A 15,053-nucleotide genomic window follows, 5' to 3' on the forward strand; every position below is an offset into this window, starting at 1 on the left:
ACAGCAATCACACACCAGTAGAATCAACAGTCATGTTTATGTATTTTGTAATAAATTAAATATTTAATAATTTCAAAACATAAACTGCCAACTGACTGTCCACGCAAAAGGCAGGATCTTATTGGAGAGCCCACTTGCATCTTTAGGTAGGTACTGGCTCTAAAGACCTGTGGATAATGGGAGTTTTTTAAGTCAAGCTTCTAACCATTTATAGAAAAGGGAGAGAAAACAGGGGAGACAAGCTCTAGTACAAGAGTTGTTGTGGGACAACCAGCCTTGGTGGTAGTGAGGCCTTAGCAGTCTGAGGGGCTTGGTGGTGAGATTTGAGGAACAAATGCCAACTTGCACTTCCAGATACTCCTGGAAGCCCAGCACGTAGGTCAGTTAAGGTGAGATTTGGGACATCACTTATTTGTTGTCCTTAATATTTCTGGAAACATTCATGAAAGGCTGACACAACATAGTTTTCATATATATGTTACCTTACAATAAGTTAAGGGAGGAGGTTCAGACCAAAAACATCCAAAACCTACTGCTCTAGTACTATTGTGACTCAAAGTGGTGAAGATTTCCAGTTAAAGTGCCAGTAAAATCAAAAATATAATAAATATGACGTATATTACATGTATGTTTATAGATTCAGCGCCTGCATTTCTTTTATTTTAGCAATAATGGCCCTTGTATAACAGATTTAATTCTGTGAGATCCCCTGTTCCAATAAATGGGAATAGGTGCTGTTTGTGCCATAAGCCTTAGAGCTTCTGAAGGAATTACTCAGTGTTTACATGTAAAAGGTAGCATTTAAAAAGAATGCAAAGGTTTATGAAGCCCTTTTAGATTTTGCTTTTACTGGCCCATTAAGGAAATTTCTTCTTAAAACAAAGGCATACTAGTCTACCAACAAATGCAAACATAAAATGGGCATTTGTGTGTTACCCATCTTCTAGACAAGAAATCTCATTCTCTGTGGAGGGATCTATAATTTTATGATGGCACGCAAGTCTCAGGATTAATTGTTTTCTAGTTTTAAAATAGCACCATGCTAAATTCTAATTAATGAGTCCAATATGGTATTTTGGTTAGTGTGTCTGTGCATTCATTCTAATGCAATCATACAGAAATTGCACATGGACTGCTTTTCAAAATTCAGTTGTTTTTTTTTATAGTTTCTCTTTGGATTGGGTGTAAACTCCTTTGTCATGCCATTTCTCTGTATCACAATCGGTAGTGCCTTACTGCATTTGCATGTTCACAGGTGATATCGTCTTAAACATAAGACAAGCTAGCCTGACAATCATATATCAACATGAAGAATAATTTGGAAGCAATAGTCCCAAGGAGCACTGTAACCCACTTGTAATGTTGGGATAGCTCCTCCGATCCCTACCCCTTTTCCCTTTCGTCCTTCTCTTATTGAACACTGGTTATAGTTTTATACATAAATATATATTTATAAAGTGTATGTTTTGGAAAACACTGTAGTAATCATGCATTTGATCTGAAGTGAAAGCAGAGCTGTGACACTAAGGACTGCTTTTCAGTTGATTTGTAACAAGATATTCAAATGTATTTTGCATTTTCTTTGAACAAAGTTGAAATAGAAGTACTAGTTTTACAAATACAGTTTTGGACTAAAAAAAAAAAGAAAACGTGTGCTCTTATTCTAATGTTTGTCGTTTGTTACCTTTGAGTAATTTTTTAAAGCATTGTTTGAATGTAACTGCTTTACACAGCTGGGGACACACTCTTAGTCAAAATGGCTAAAAGAGAAGATCGTTGGCCCATTTAGTGAGTTTAGATTTGATCAAGCAGTTTGATTTTGAGCTTACTGTTAATAGGGGTGCAGACTTCATAGATTGACCATTGATCCCATCTGATTCTGTTGGAATCTCCAGACAAAACATCATGTAACAATGCCTCTTCTGGGTGAAGGGAGACAGCCCCCCACTACATCATTGTAACTAGCCCAGCTGACCTCTATGGGTTTTATGCAATCAATGAGAAGAAAAACATTTAAGAGGCAGAGATCATGAGCAATCATAATGTAAAATTGCTCAAATGCAAGAAAAATCTAGCTGGCTAGGACATATGTCAGAGACTGCTTCTAGAAACCGTGTATTGGAAAACAACTTTCCTCCAGCCAAGATTCCACTTCCCACAGCGTCATCTGTCTTCTCTGTCTTTGCAGGTGTGTTTATCACAGAACAGTTACAAGGCATTGTGAGACTTGGAGTCTTGGCCAGAGACCTGCCTGATACAATGCTGCAATGGTAGAAGTAGTCTGAGAAATACAGAGGTGCATTAGAAGAGACAAACTGATTTTAATTGCAATCACTAATACATTTACAAGTAACCTTCAAACCATTAAAAATATATAATATAAGCATTGGATTGGGGAAATCTGTGCAGAGTTAAATTTTCTTTCTTTATTCAAAAGAAAAAAAAACTTTAAAGGGGACATTCCTTTTAAACCTTTACATTCTCAGATTTTGAGCAATGGCAGATATTTTTTCCTGCGCATTATTTCCTCACTAGAAACATGCTGTCAAAATGGCAATATACACAGGTTTATGGAATCCGTTATCAGAAACCGATTATCCAGAAAGCTCCAAATAACGGGATGCCTGTCTCTCATAGCCTCCATTTTAGCCAAATAATCCAAATTTTTTTTTAAAAAAATCCTTTTTTGCTATAATAAATCAGTAAATTGTACTTGATCCAAACTAAGATATAATGAATCCTTATTGAAAGCAAAACCAGCCTATTGGGTTTATTTCATGTGTAAACTCTGTATCTGTTTAAAATTGATACATTTCTTATCAGAATCCCTGTATTTTATTAAAGGCAGTTCTAATGGATACAATATTTGCTAATATCCCATAGATAGTGCTGAAAAATATCAACTAATGTAGCAAATTGTAACAGTTTAGAGTCTGCACCTGGATTACTGAGCTGCCAGACTCAAACACCAGAGACAGGAACATTAAAGGGGAACTCCGGCTTCCAAACCAAAATTTGATAAAGAGACCCACATAACACAGAAACCCCTAATATACCCATCACAGTTATTTGTTTCTTCAAAAAGTATGAATAAATGCCATTTTCTATGCTGAAATCCAGCTGTTTAACAGTTCTTATCTTTCTGCATCATTTGAAATCCTGGAAGGGAAGGAGGGACTAAACACTGATGTTACAAACTGTAACAACTTCTCCACAGCTTACAGACAGCATGCAGGAACTACATAACCCACAATACATTGCACTGCGATGTTCCGTTCCTTATTGAAATCATGTGTGCAGGGAATTGTGGGGTTTGGAGGATGCAGGCTAAGGACAGATGTTACTGCTGATACAAAGTAACAGTAGTCAGCCAGCTCAGCTAGGCTTTGGGAACATTAAAAATCATGAAAAGTCTGCAGATTTTTAATTGCTTTATATTGCAAAGTTGCTTGAAATTATGCTTACTTTTCAAAAAGCTTAAGTTATGTTTGTGTGGAATTCCCCTTTAAACTTTACACTTTAATTCTGCAAAAACTAACAAATATAAGATGGAAAGCAACTGAAAAAAAGTATTTTTTTTTTTCTGGAGAACAATCTGAAAACAACTCAACTGAAAAGGTGAACAACACCTTTAAAGGCTGCTGAACCTCTAGCCTGTTACATTATGCAAAATACAGCTTTAGCCATAGTTTAGTTCCCCTTTAAGTGCAGGTGACTACATGCCTAGGTCATTATAGTTGTGGTTAACTGACTCATTGTCAGACTGATTGCTGCTGTGATGGGTGTGGATGCCATTCTTTTTTTCATGTTTGCTAAACACATTGTGTACTTGTGTTGGAATCTAATTCTCATGGGGATCTCATGCTTGAGTCATTCAGAACTAGGTTAGGAATGACTAATCTAGTATACAAAATGAAATGTAAAGCTGGCCACAGATGCAAAGATCCGATCGTACGAATCAACGTACGTTCGGACTTTCCCATCTCCCGACCTGCCACTAACCATTCAGATCAAATAAAGTAGTAAAAGAACAGATCAGCCGATGTTCTGCCCCTGACAGCAATCGTATGAAAGTTATGTCCGACCAAAGCTAGTGACAGTCTCCCTCTGAAAATCGTACGATTGGCAATACACGCAGAGATATTACCTGCAGCCGACAGAAATCTTTTAACCTGTCCAATCGACGATCTCCACCGGACGAAAAATGTCAGGACTCTCCACACACGGTCCGAAAATCGTACGAATCCTCAATTCGTACGATCGGATCTTTGCGTCTATGGCCAGCTTTAGTCTCTGCTACCAATGGTCATTTAACATTACTAAAAAAATATATTGTTTGTGGAAGGAACTTGAAGACAAAATGGTAGTTCTATAACAGAAATTCCTGTTGAGTTTTCCCCTGAAGAAGTTATAGTCATTTATCTTTCCATTCCATTAAAACACATAGGGGCAGATTTATCAAGAGTCGAAGTGAATTCGAGGGAATTTTCAAAGTAAAAAAATTTGAAATTCGAAGTAATTTTTTGGATACTTCGACCATCGAATAGGATACTACGACTTCGAATTTACTTGGAATTCAATTTGAAGTAAAATAGTTTGAATATTCGATAATCGAAGTACTGTCTCTTTAAAAAAAAACAAAAAAACATTTGACTTCAACACTGAAGTGCTATGTTAGCCTATGGGGACCTTCCACAGCATTTTTCTAAGTATTTTGAAGTCGAAGTAAAATCATTTAAAATAGTTCGAACGATTTTACTTCGACCGCAGAATACCCAAATTCGATGAAAAAAGTTCGAATTCTAAGTATTTAAATTCGATGGTCGAATTTCTAAGTATTTTTTACTTTGAAATTCGACCCTTGATAAATCTGCCCCATAGTTCCTTTTCATTGACATTTAATTATTTTTACATTCATCCCATTGCAGGTTGGCTAGTTTTACATCAGGAATGTATTGACTTTTATTTATTTATTAGGTTGAAAAGCCATTTGCACATGGGCAGTAACCCATAGCAACCTGTCAGTGGTTTGCTTTGTTCAGCAATCTGCAGGTAGAAAAGTGAAAGCAAAAATATTCGTTGCCATGGGTTACTGCCTGGCTGCAGATTAGCCCAGCATTTGTAAAATAGCCTGAATGTTTCCTTTTCTATATTTGTAGCTTCAATACTTTGTTAAATCTGAATTATCCAACATTCATGTCAAAGTCCAGTGGTAACTGGGTGCATATCCAACCCTTTATTTAATGGGCAGTTTACAAGCTGTATAGTTTTCAAGTAGGACACCATAAATAATTACCTCTTTTTCCCAAAGACTGTAACTTTGTAACCATTGTTATCACGTTTAATTTTTTTTTATTGTAATGAATTACTTTGTTTCCCTTTTCCTAGTGGCAGGTTAGGAAGCAAATCACTGATTCTGCTACATTAGTCGATACATTTCTCAGCAGTCTCTGAAGCTCTAGCCCCAACTGAGCAAACTCCCTGGCTTTTTTTGGGCTGTCACAGAGCAGCTGTTAAAATGTATACCTTACTTTATCAAGGAGTCTATCAAGTTGTATCCGTAGAAAGTCACCAGCTTGCCTTACAGAGCTTTTATGAGGTTTTTTTTTTTTTTTAAAAAAAAAGCTACATATTAAAAAACAAATTGCAACAGAAAAAAAGTAATTATTTGAAACTTATATTCCAAAATAAGTTTTGTAAATTTAATACGTCTTCAAAAAAAAATAAATCATAATTTTCATTTTGTGGATACAACAATGGAAATGAAGATAAAATGTATTTTGCAAACATAATCTGAGGCTGTGTTTATGAGCATGAAGGATTTAACTATCCAAAATGTCACATCTGCTCCTCCAGCATAAATGGCCAAGCCACTGTAAATTTTTGGTTAATGACCATATACATTTTTTTTTCTCCCCATTCACAATATATATATATATATATATATATATATATATATATATATATATATATATATATATATATATATATATATATATATATATATATATATATATATATATTCATGCTGGTAACTAGTATAAGCTCCATTTATTTGTTACAGTGCCAGCAGGTGTCACTGTACTACCATTTTCTGTAACAGAAATGTTTATGTCTGCACTCTGTTGGCTCGATCAGTGCAATGAACTGGGCACTTGTCCAAAGTGACAGCTACTGCAGTGCTCACTGCTTCAGTTCCAGTAGTGTTAGAAGACAGAGCTGGGTGGGAGTTTAAAGGAGTCATATTATGTGGAAAAACAAGAATGTGCTAATACACTATACTCTTTTTAAAAATAGAAGTAATGTGCTTTAAAAAGTGTTTAGTTACTTTATTGAAAACCCCTGCTAATCCCACCCATTTGTTCTGCTGCCTCCTTTCCCAGGCTGTGGAGGGGAGCCGGCGGCACTGCACTGTAGGATAGAAACCAACCAGCAGCTAGGCTGACTTGATAGGGAACTGAAGCCTGTCTTTGCTTTTGTGTACTGGGCTGTGATTGGGGCTATTCCCCTTCTGCTGTGCTTCTGGTGGGGACCCTTAGGATATACTCCCCTTATTTGAAACATGGACAGCACCATAGCAGATCTAAAGGGAGCTCAAATAAGGGGGACATTTTTATAGATAATAGTCATTTTTAGCCCAAAGTAACACCAGCACCATCGGCACCATATAGTATTTATTATTGCCTATAAAAGTAGAGGTTTTTCATTTATCCTATATGTCTCCTTTAAACATTGAATAAAAAGGATTTCCTGATTTGTAAATTGAAATAGTCTCACCTAACATTATATCACATTTTGCAGAGGCCCACATGAGCTTGTAGACTGCAAGCCATACTATAAAGTGCTGTGTTTATCTTGTTTATTTGTGTATAAATTGAATTTACAGCACGTTCAGTCATCTTCTCGTGGTAAGCAGAGAACCCCCTTGAGTTCCTATTTTGGGATTTCTTTGTTGACTATAGTGCTATAAAAAAAAAATGTCAATTCAGTCTGCTTTCAATCATAAACAATGGTACAGTGCAGCTGTATTTTCAAAGTGGAGATCAAAGGTGAAGGTGTAGTCATGCGCCAATTCTTTTCTGTAGATTGTTGTTATTCAGCGACATCTGACAAGCAACAACTGTAATGGAGAACCATGACATTTAAAGGCTCATTGCTCATGCTAAACTGCAATTCCACGCCGATTCTGCCTGACTGCAAATCTTATGCAGCTAAATTCTTGTTCAGCTGAATTTCACATTCATGGCAGGGAATCAGACCTTTAAAGGGAAACACACGGTATTGGTCTGATTGATCAAACTGGAACAAAGCTGCAGTGCAGAGCTATTTCCAGCACTCTGTCATACAGAAAAATCAGATCAACTGAGCAAATAGTAGTTAAAACAAAATTGACTGAAAACACAATTCCTAATTTTTTAAATATTGCACATCTATTCCTCACTAATAGGTCCATATTTTCTCTCATTCTTATGATACATTACAGTAAAATGATGCCCTGCCTTATAAGCACGATGAATTGTTTCACAAAGCGCATTTATGGTTAATATGCCAGTCTGACCGGTTAGCCAGCATTTGATTGTTGTGAGCTCATTTAGTAATTATCCTATCAAAATAGTTGTTTTCTTTCAAGTTTCTTCATGTTCTCCACTCAAGTACGGAACCTACACCACAATGAGCCATTAACAAGCGCAGAAGCTGGATGCCAGGGTGTGAGCAAAGCTGCTTTTCTTTCCATGTCATCTATGATACAAACAATGCATTTGTTTACTACATGAATAGGGTCAAGAAAGGGCGTTGGGAATAGCAGGTAAATGCACAACAAGCAGCATGCCTAGCATAGTGACAGAAGTGGGTTATGGCTATGACACACCAGAAGTTTAGCTTGTGAGGAATAAACAAACTACCACATACATTTTCCAACCGGCAATTTACATTATTACAGGCGGTAAAGCATTTGCAGTAGATTAGTCATCTGTGGAAGAGAAGATTTATGGAGACCAACCAATATCCTAGTGTGCCATAGCCCTTAGACACAATGGGGTATATTTATCAAAGAGTGAAGTTAGAGATAGCCACAGTCCACTAGAGTGAAATGCTGCCTCTCTTTATTCATTTCTATGGGATTTTATTAAATGGTGAAACTTTCACCCTTCGATAAATACGCATTTAAAAATCCCATAGAAATGAATAGAGAGAGACAGTATTTCACTCTAGCGAACTGTGGTGATCTCTAACTTCACCCTGATAAATATACCCGAATGTCTCTGTCCTGTCCTTCTCCCCCTTCCTTAGGTGGGAGCTGTGCACTGCCCAACACTGAAAACAGAGCAACTAAGTCCCAGAATCCCTTAAACATGGTAAAAGATAAGAGAGAGGGAGCAGTTAAATAAACCTCAAGAGTCAGCTTCTGAAGGTGGGGTAGAGAATCCTAATGTTGGCCTGCTCCAGTTTATCCTATTTTTACCTCAATTAACAGCAAATGGACAAATCCCTTTCTGCCTTTAATGTTTCCTGAACATGTTTGAATTGCTGACTGCAAAGACCTGACATGTCTTTTGCAGCCAGGGCTATACAGCCTTGCGTGGATTTCTTGTAAATACACAGCCAGATAAGATCACCAGATGAGCAAACCGTAACCAGATATGCCCACCAAAGGCAAGGCAATATCGGGATAATCTGATCGTTTGGCCCTAGCGCCAAACTATTGTATTACAACAAAGGAAATGGGCACCAACAGGACGAGCATCGCATTAACTAGCTGATGCAGTCCTCGATTGACAAAAAAACGAATTTGCCAATCGATAGCTGGGCGATTTTTGGCCGGATAAAGATCGGGGAGTCCCATTGGAATTCCCCCTACCTGGGCAGATAAACTGCCGAATTGGTCTAAAGGACCAATATTGACCGCTTTAATCTGCCCATGTATGGCCACCTTAAGGCTAGGGACAGACGACTGCGGATCTCGGCCTGCATTTCTCAGCCGACCAAGAATCTGCTCCCCTGCTGCTCTTCCACTTGTGCTCTACCTGCATTGTTTCTGTGTGGGTGCAGGCAGACACGGCTGATTTTGGTGTGGAAATGCTACATTTTACATTTGAGCCAAAATCTGCCCTGCACCTTCAGAGCAAGGGGAGCAGTAGGGCAGCCTTGTTCAACATGAGTTCAAAAAAATAAGGCTTGTGTGAACATACTTATTGCCTTTTGCTTTAATCATGAAAAATCTAAGGCTAATGCCACATGGGCTGATCTCGACCTGCGTGTTTCTGGGTGCAGGCACATGTGGTGGAGTTTGGTGTGGCGTGTGTCTGCACCTGGACAAGCACAATGGTTCCTGTGCTTTTTCTCAGGTTGAGATCAGCCCCCATTTAGCATTAGTGTAAGGTTTTGTTATTTATTGAACTAAATGGTGGAACTGAAGCTACTCCATGTTTGGTACTTGATATAATTAAATTACCAGTGCACATTTAAACAGAACTTCATTATGCAGGGGGATTATCTGAGCTCTTGTTTTCTACTTTAATAATCTTATTTACAAAGACCAAACATGGAGTAACTTTAATGTCCCTGTTTGGCTCAGGAAATAACAGAAACTATTGATTTTTCTTGATTAAAGCAATTGGCAAAAAGTATGTTCATCACAAACCCTGTGCCTTGTGGTACTAACAACACAGGTCCAATTAGAAATTGTTCCATTTACCACCACTCTTTGTAGTCTATATTTTAGCCAGTTCTCTATCCAGGTACAAATACTATGTTTCAGGCCAACATTACTTAATTTAACCAGTAACCTTATGTGTGGCACTGTATCAAATGCTTTAGCAAAGTCTCAGTAAATCACATCCACTGCCATCCCAGAATCGAGGTCCCTGCTCAGCTTCTCATAAAAATAAATTAAAATAGTTTTTATCCTTTAATAACCCTTTAGAAAAGCTTGATGTCAGACTAACCGGCCTATAGTTTTGAGGATGAGAACAGGATCCCTTTTTGAATATGGGCACCATGCCAGACCTCAATGAATCCTAAAAAATTCATTTTTCTCTGTGGTGCTGTACAAACACAAACTTTAGAAAAAAAATCGCTGTTAATTAAAAAAAAAAAAAACAATAATAATGCACTTCTCGAGACCATGAGTCTGTGCACTAGCTCATGTAAGAAAGTGATGAGTGCATGTTAGCTAAGATTGAGAGCAAGCATTTTTTCTACACTTACTTTGTGAATGCACACTAGTTTTACAGTGGCCATCTTAATGATAACAAGCAAGCCAAATGGTGCCTGTGTTGGAGCTGCCTAATAGTCCAGATGTGACTGCAGACAATAAGAGGTTTAAAAAAATAGCTATTGGTTACAGCTTAACTATTCAATAACATAATTAAAACTTGTGGTAAAGGGTTTCCTTGCCCTTCAAGCAGCATAAAAGATTTTATGACGTAGATGGGACAACATAAACTGTGAAGTTATCAAGCTGTGTATTAATGCTTACATCCATTGCCATTGTTAAAATTAGCAGACAGAATCTATTACAATGCCGAATTCAGCATGTGTATTAATGTGTGTGTATTTTATGCCTGAACACGAAAATACACGCTGTTATTTTTCATCACATCAGACTTGTTGCAGAGAAGACATTCTGGTGTAAAAATATACTCACCATTATTTTTTGCATGACTTTCCCCAAATTATTTTTTTTTACTGTCCACTACACTTGCAAAAATCTGTTAGCATTAAAAATGCACAAATTTTACACAGTATTAAAAATACAATAATGTTTAGGCTTGGTGTTCAGAATGCAGTGTTATGTGGCAATTTGATTTATTACAGGCTCTAGATCAGGGGTCCCCAACCTTTTTCACCAGTGAGCAACATTGAGATTTAAAAAGAGTTGGGGAGCAACACAAGAACAAAAAATGTTCATGGGTGGTGCCAAATAAGGGTTGTGATTGGCTAATGGTAGCCCCTTTGTGGACTGGCAGCCTACAGGTGGGTCTGTTTGGCAGTACATCTGGTTTTTAAGCAACCAAAACTTGCCTCCAAGCCTGGAATTCAAAAATAAGCACCTTCTTTAAGGCCACTGAGAGCAACATCCAAGGGGTTGGAGAGCAACATGTTGCTCACGAGCTACTGGTTGGGGATCACTGCTCTAGATTGTCAGGGCAGTACAATTTCTTACGAGCAATGAACTTATTACCTGACATACCACAAGTTTGTGGAGCACATTAAAATTATAATGTCATAGAAAGAAGTCTATGGAGCCCTTAAAGGATAAGTAAACCTTTAAAATAATTGAATGTAAAATTGATGAGAGTGCTATTCTAAGCCCTTTTGTCATTTACATTCATTATTTATTTTCTTTTGATTCCAAGATATTAAGGGATACATGTACTGTTAATATGAATGAATTTTGTTACAACAGCGCCACCTGCTGGTCAGTTTCCCACCAGTCTGACCAGCAAGTAGTCAAGGAAGTTGTCAGGAGAAAGAAAGAGGCTGATGTTCTTCTGCTTAGGAATAAAATTAGAAACCTTTCTCACATCTTTCCTAAGCAGAAGAACATCAGCCTCTTTCTTTCTCCTGACAACTTCCTTGACTACTTGCTGGTCAGACTGGTGGGAAACTGACCAGCAGGTGGCGCTGCTGTAACACAATTCATTCATATTAACAGTACATGTATCCCTTAATATCTTGGAATAAAAAGAAAATAAATAACGAATGTCAATTAGAAAAGTGCTTAAAATAGCACTCTCATCAATTTTACATTCACTTATTTTAAAGGTTTACTTATCCTTTAAGCCAGCTGTGGGGTCATACCTAATAATATAATGTCTTACACAAATAGAAAAAAATGGATTTATATTTTTTAGAACTCAAGTTATCTCTTAAAAGAAATGAAACCACACCCTTTTTATTTTAATGACATACTATTGTTTTCAGCCATAAAACACACCCTTATATTTTATAGGTGCCTTTGTATTACTGTGGCTTAAATAACAATAAACTCAAATTGCCATAAAATATTTTAAACCCACAATTGTTCATCTCCCTTATTAGTTTAGCTACTGCTTTAAACATTTTATTATCATGTATAGTGCTATAACACACAGAGTTCATGCAAAACTTAGGTAGCTGAATGATCCTAAACTTCTGGCAGCTTTTTCCCATTTTGTAGTCTGCTACACATATGACACGACAGACTGAGTAACACTCACAAGGCAATGAAGTGTCTGCATCCCTCTATGCTACAGCTTTCTATGTAACGTGAAGAATCTTTAGAGCAGTGCTGTCCAACTGACGCACTGACACCCCCTTGTGTGATCCCCACACTATGCTCCCTGTGTGTGTCATACTCTGCCTGCCCTATACTTCCTGTGTGTGCCATACTCTGCCTACCTTATGCTCCCTGTGTATGCCGTACTCTGCCTGTCCTACTCTTCCTGTGTGTGCCATACTCTGCCTGCCCTGTGCTCTCTGTGTGTGCCATACTCTGCCTGCCCTATGGTCCTTGAATGTGCCATACTCTGCCAGGCCTGGATTTACAAACTTTCCGCCCCTAGGCCGGCTCTACTCATCGCCCCCACTCCCCAGCCGGTGCTGTCCCCTTCGCTTCCCCTGTCCAGCACTGTTACCTCCACTACCGGTTTCCCCCTGTCCAGCGATGTCCCCTTGCCTTCCAGGGCCTTACACTTTCTGTACGTGCGCATAGCTTAACACTCGGGAACAGCACTGTGCCGTCCCCTTCGCTTCCCCCTGTCCAGCACTGTAGCCTCCACTTCCGCTTCCCCCTGTCCAGCGATGTCCCTCCCCTTCCAGGTGCTGTCCTCTTCCCCCTCAGTGTGTGCGGCTGGGCCGCCCCTGAAATTGCGCCGCCCTAGGCCCGGGCCTATGTGGCCTTGCCACAAATCCGGGCCTGTACTCTGCCTGTGTGTGCCATACTCTGCCTTCCCTATGCTCCCTGTGTGTGCCATACTCTGCCTGACGTATGCTCCCTTTGTGTGTCATGCTCTGCCTGCCCAATGCTCCCTGTTTGTGTGCCACAGTCTGTCTGCCCTATGCACCCTGTGTGTGCCATACTCTGCCTGCCCTATGCTCCCTATGTGTGACATACTCTGACATATACTTTTTCACAATGGTGATGAGTAATATCCCTTCAGTAAGCACCAACCATTTTTTTGTGGGCTACCACCATTAATGTGGATATCATCTTAACATTTATTCTGGTAACATGGGTGTGGTGTAAAGCGGGTGTGGTTTATAAAGGGGAATAGTCAACACTGGTTTCCATTATTGGCCCTTCACCATGTATGCCTGAAAAATTCCCGCCCTCTGTACCACTGACATTGGACAGCACTGTTATAGAGGATTTTGACTATAAATGTATCTAGTGTACAACTGGTTTATTTCACGTGAGGTGTCTGGATGATCAAACCTTTGGTATCTTGCTGCAAGTGGATTCCTAATCATTAATTGTAGACTCATAGTGGTTCTTTTGGTGTTAATGAGAGGCAACAGCAGTGAGAAACTGCTCACTTATGGCTACCCTATGTGACATAAACAGTAGGTTTCAGATCCGCAACAAAACTTTTTTTTAACAAAGATTACTGGAGTCTCAGTATACAAAGTAATACGATAACAAATAACCAGGGTCGGTCTGGGGGGGCCACCGGGGTTGCTGCTTTGTGCTCCCACACCCCCCCCCAGGCCCCATGCCCCAGCGGCGAAGACATGTTAGACACCTCAGGCCCCCCCGCCCCAGCCTCAACCCCGCCCCCCCCCGTGCCTACCTTTTTATCCTGCTTATGACCAGAGGGTTGGCAGGGCCCACAGGGTTTTTTCCAGGTGTCATGCTGTCACAGGCTGACCCTGCAAATAACACACAGGCCTTCATCTGTCATTTGTCAACCTCCCCCCTGCAACTCTCGTTTCTGGAATGCTATCTCAAACCCACTCTAGATACATGCCATGTCTGCAGGGCCAGATGTAGAGGAGGCAGCAGGGGTGTGTACTTGGGGTTCTAGTGCCCCCCACTGTTATACCCTAGGAATGTGCCTCTTCTGCCTTTGTGCCTCTTCTGGCTCAGCTGTCACCCAGTACACAAAGAAGTGAAGCTGTTCCAATTGTTCATGAACTTTGCACAAATGCTTATAGCAAAAGAAAGTTGGTCACACCATGTATGGCTACTTTTACACTTTCTCTATTTGCCCTGTGCATGACTGCGTTAACGGGAAACTTTATCCTCAAAATGAATACTTAACCAACATATTAATATATCATATTAATATCATATTAAGTGGCATATTAAAGAATCTTATATATTTAAGTAAATATTGCACATTTCTTAACTTGAGCCCCCATTTTGAGATGATTTGTGTGCTACCTCAGGAGATCACCTGACCAGAAATAACACAGGTCTAACTGTAACAGAAAGAAGTATGGACGTAAAAGACAGAACTGTCAGTTAACTGGCTCATGTGACCTAACGTGTATTTTTTTTTTTTTTTGTGTACAAAATCCCAGTGGGCAGCCCTTGGTTCTTAAAATGGCAATTTTATTTAGGATTATCCAGTAGCACATATGCACATACTACTAAAAAAAGTATATGATGGAAATGGTTTCTTAGTAGCTAATTAGAGTCAGCTCAAGTTAACCCTCAATTCTCAATAGCCAGGTGCACGTACCATCAGTGGACCATCATCCATCAGCCAGACAAAAATTCTTCGTACAGCACCTTGTAGTTTAAAAATGCCTTTATTCACAATTTCATGGCAAACCTGGCTGAAATTGTTATTAAAGGCATTTTTAAACTACAAGGTGCTGTACAAAGAATTTTTGTCGGAAACAGTTTCTTTACAAGAAGCAGGGTTTTACACATGAGCTGTTTTAGGCAATATATAGTGAATAAAGTACCCCCTCTTGTAAAATATATAGTGAATAAAGTACCCCCTTTTGTAAAATATAAGGATATTATAAGTTACCGAGGAGTTTCATGACCATATAAAAACACGAGGCCGAAGGCCAAGTGTTTTTATACAGGTCATGGAACTCCGAGGTAACTTCTAATA

Source organism: Xenopus laevis, chromosome 8L, assembly GCF_017654675.1.
Source record: "Xenopus laevis strain J_2021 chromosome 8L, Xenopus_laevis_v10.1, whole genome shotgun sequence".
In the NCBI taxonomy this organism is placed as follows: Eukaryota; Metazoa; Chordata; class Amphibia; order Anura; family Pipidae; genus Xenopus; species Xenopus laevis.